We start from the raw sequence: 4,479 nt of genomic DNA on the forward strand, positions 1-4,479 counted from the left end.
TGACTTCTAACAGAAAGGCCGACCTTTCAAACCCACCCAGAGGTGCCTCAGAAGAAAGGCCTGGCAACCTGCTTCTGAAAGATCACAGCCTTGAAAACTCTACGAAGTGCAGTTCTACTCTGCACATATAGGTTCTCCATGAGTCAGAATCGACCTGACGGCAACTGGAAAAACCCTGACTTTGTGTTATAAAAATATTTGTTTACTCATTTATTACCTGTCTCGCCCACTAGTATATTAGGGTAGCAGTTTTTTGTTTACTAGTATATCCCCAAGGCTTCAAGCAGGACCCAGTCCAAAGCTGTTGAATGAATGAGCACCAGAATGAATGAGTTCTTCATTTTTCCCTAACCTAAAAAATATATATATAAACTACACAAAAGGAGAACATGGTACCTATTTATGGTTACAGCTCAAGAGAGCAGTGCTGCTAAGAACAGCGGGGTGGCCACAGGACACTGAACACGTTGTGCTCAGAACCTACTGATCCCAGCATCTGAGGGTGGGTCTTAGAGTACCCAGTGGTAGTGTCCTATATGGCATGGGTCAGCTGTAAGGAAGAAAACATCGATCCATGAGAAGAAACTGAACAAACAGTGGGAAGAAATAAACACTAGGGCAGGTATGCAAGTGTAGGGCTATGAGTTTTCACATATTACCAGAGCAGATTATTTTAACGTAAACTAAACTTGAGTGGGAGCCCTGGTGGCATGGTGGTTAAGAGTTCTGCTGCTAGCCAAAAGGTCGGCAGTTTAAATCCACCAGCTGCTCCTTGGAAACTTATGGCAGTTCTACTCAGTCCTATACTGTCACTATGAGCTGGAATCAATGCAACAGCAATGGGTTTAACCTTGGGTGGAGCAAACTATTAACGCATTCAGTTGCTAACTGAAAGATTGGAGGTTTGAGTCCACCCAGAGGCACCTCAGAAGAAAGGTGTGGCAGTCTATTTCTGAAACATCAGCCATCAAAAACCCTATGAAGCACAGTTCTACTCTGACATACATGGGCTCACCATGAATCGGAATCAACTAGATGGCAACTGGTTGTACTGGTATTTTCCAGTACATTTTTTTTTATTGTACTTTAGATGAACATTTACAGAACAAACTAGTTTCTCGTTAAACTGTTAGTACATATAGTATTTTATGACATTGGTTAACAACCCGACAACATGTCAACACTTTCCTTTCTCAACCTTGGGTTCCCTATCACCAGCCTTCCTGTCCCCTCTTGCCTTCTAGTCCTTGCCTCTGGGCTGGTGTGCCCCTTTAGTCTTGTTTTGTATTATGGGCCTGTCTAACCTTCAGCTGAAGGGTGAACCTCAGGAGTGACTTTATTACTGAGCTAAAACGGTATCCGGGGACCATACTCTCAAGGTTTCTCCAGTCTCTGTGAGGCCAGTCAGTCTGGTCTTTTTTGCGAGTTAGAATTTTGTTCTACATTTTTCTCTAGCTCTGGCTGGGACCCTCCATTGTGATCCCTGTCAGAGCAGTCACTGGCACCATCTAGCTGTACTGGACTCAGACCGGTGGAGGCTGTGGTAAATGTGGTCCATTAGTCCTTTGGACTCATCTTTCCCTTGCGTCTTTAGTTTTCTTCATTCTCCCTTGCTTCCAAAGGGGTGAGACCAGTGGAGTACCTTAGGTGGCCACTCACAGACTTTTAAAACCCCAGACGCTACTCACCAAAGTAGAATGTAGAACATTTTCTTTATAAACTCTGTTACGCCAATTGAGCTGATGTTCCCCGAGACCATGGTCCCCACAGCCCTCAGCCCAACAATTCAGTTTCTCGGGGAGTTTGGATGTGTCTATGGAGCTTTCATGACCTTGTCTTGTATAGTTTGTGCTGCCTTCCCCAGAACTGTGTCCAATACACATTTTTTGAATGATGCTTTTTTCCTAACGTCTCAGCTGGTAGCCAGTGCTTTCCTGGATACGGAACTTTTTTTTTTTTAAGCTCAACCAGAAGTACAGAGAATAATTTTTCTGACTTTTAGCAATCCCACATGGCCCCACTTAAATGGGAAAGTAGTTGAAAGAAAGCTTAATCTTATAATTCCTCCTATAAACAAACTGAAAAAAAAAAAAAAAAAAAGGTTAGGTTTCCAGCTTGTGGTGTTTTACTTCTTAACAGATCATGTGCTACAGTGAAAACAGTGCAGAGCTCAAAATTGGGGCAACTTGGGACCTGGTCCCTTTTTTTGTCACTGGCTTAACTATACACAAGTTTACTTGGCTGCTTCAGGCTTGTTTCCTTACCTTTGAAATGAACCAAAAAATCTCCACATCTTTAACACTTCACAACACTGCCTTCCAAAAAAGAAAACACATTTAGAGGGGATGACAGGCCCTTGGCAATCAAACGGAGGTAAAAAAAAAAAAAAAAATCAGCCACAGAGAATAATAGCAAGATCCAAAGTGCAATCCATATGGAATCCAGAGGCTCTCGGTGCCATACCCTTTCAGCTTATGTGTCGATACTTATGTACTGCCAGAAAATCATTGTGGCTTATTATTTAAATAAGCCTTTTCCCTGCTATTAACTCAATTTCATAGGTACATCTTTCCACATAAGCAAGAAATCTGTACTCATCCAGAGCTGCACTGTCCAATACTGTGGTTGCGAACCACTTGGGGCTATTAAGCGCTTGAAATGTGTCCAGTCCCAATGGAGATGAACTTTAAGTCTAAAATACACACTGGAATTTGAAAACTTAGTAAAAAAAAAAAAATGCAAAATACCTCAATAATTTTTTATATTAACTACATATTAAAATATCATGGATGTATTGGGTTAAATGAAATATATCATTAATTTTAATTTCATCTGCCGCTTCTTGCATTTTCTGATGTCCCAGGGTGTGTAAACAGAAACCGGGGAGGTTTGAGTCCACCCAGAGGCTCCTCAGACGAATGGCCTGGCGATCTCTTTCCAAAAAAACAGCCCTTGTAAACCCTATGGAGCACAGTTCTACTCTGACACACATGGGGTCGCCATGCGTCAGAACTGACACCACAGGGAATGGTTTGGTTTTTTTTTTAATGCGGCTACTAACCCAAAAACCAAACCCACTGCCTTGGAGTGGATTCCGACTCATAGCAACCCTATAGGGTTTCCAAGGCTGTAAATCTTTTACCGAAGCTTTCCCTTGGGGCGGCTGGTGGGTTGAACCACCGACCTTTAACCACTGGCCACCAGGGCTCCCTGCGGCTACTAGAAAACTTAAAATGTCCGGTGTGGCTCATGTTATATTCCTATTGGACCGTGCTGCTCTAGATTCCAGGGCCTAGAAAGTGCCCAAGTCAAATTCTAAAGTAAAACCCTCGTTAGGCGCTGTCCTCAGACCTGGTGTCACTCACTGCTCTGCGGGCGGCGCCATCCTGACTCCGAGGGCCACGCTGTGCTTCCTGAGAGCGTTGCGCACCTGAGAGCGGTGGAGGCTGTCCCCGCGGGTCCCTGGCGCGGGCCTCTGACGCCCGGTGCCCGGCTGCCGACCCCACACTGCCCGGCCCGCAGGGGAAGCCCGGGGCGGCCGGAAGCAGCGACGCGCGGCAGCGCCCGGCTGCGTGTCCCAGGCGCCCGCGGGCCTGGCCGAGCCCGGACGGCGCCGCTTCCTGTCGGGAAGGTGGCAGGGCAGCTGGAGCGACGCTGCTGCCTGCTACGATTTAGCGCTCCGGCTCCCAGAGGGGAATGTGTGCTTCAAAAAGCACGCTGGATAAGATCCAGTGGGTGTTGTTAGTTACCACAGAGACGGTCCCCACTCTTGGCGACCACAGGTGAGCAAAGTACAACTGTGCGCCATAGGGTTTTCAAAGCTGTGATCTATCGGAAGCAGATCTCCAGGCCAGGCTTCAGAGGCGCCTCTGGGTAGGCTGGAGTCACCACCCTTCCACCAGGAGTGAAGGCTTAACCATTTGCACCATCCAAAACCAAAAACCTAACCCTTTGCTCTCCACTTGATTCCAAATCACAGTGACCCTACAGGATAGAGTAGAACTGCCCCATAGTGTTTCCAGGAGCAGTTGGTGGCTTTGAACTGCTGACCTTGCAGTTGGCCTGTGACTTCTTAACCATTCCACCACCAGGACTCTAAAGACTGATGGATAATCCTTTACAAAAGCCCCTCACCGTTAAAAGCCTTTGTGAATGGAAATGTTAAAGCCTAATCCTTTGACTGGAGGGATAATTCTAATTCCCTGGGCACCAGGGAACAGGAACTATGGCATGTACAAGTAGCATCTCACATTTATTTCTAAAATCATGTTTTAAAATTTATTCTCTTTATTATTTAAAAAAAAACTTCTAAAAACTTTGTTCACTCAGCATTGCAGGGCAAAATCTGCTTTAATTTTTGTTACTGAGTAAAATAAAAAATTTTTTAACTACCAAGTTTTGAAAACCAAGTTTTAACTATAGTACATAAAATTTGCAGTAGACAAATGATATTTTTTATCCAACTAAAACCCTAAGAAA

General features: G+C 44.9%; 1 protein-coding gene across 2 annotated transcripts in view; it reads right to left on the reverse strand.

Annotated features, from left to right (window-relative positions):
- The window catches only part of ARSG (arylsulfatase G), a 133,475-nt gene extending 129,959 nt beyond the window's left edge, over positions 1–3,516 (reverse strand). Inside the window, exon 1 of one of the 2 annotated variants that reach the window (XM_023556957.2) lies at positions 3,366–3,516. The gene's annotated coding sequence lies outside the window, so the exon portion shown is untranslated. Of the gene's footprint in view, positions 1–3,351 lie in introns of both variants that reach the window. The other variant, XM_003417205.4, reaches the window with a different exon arrangement.
- Between the last annotated feature and the right edge of the window lie 963 nt (positions 3,517–4,479).

This window comes from Loxodonta africana, chromosome 18 (genome assembly GCF_030014295.1).
Source record: "Loxodonta africana isolate mLoxAfr1 chromosome 18, mLoxAfr1.hap2, whole genome shotgun sequence".
Lineage (NCBI taxonomy): Eukaryota > Metazoa > Chordata > Mammalia > Proboscidea > Elephantidae > Loxodonta > Loxodonta africana.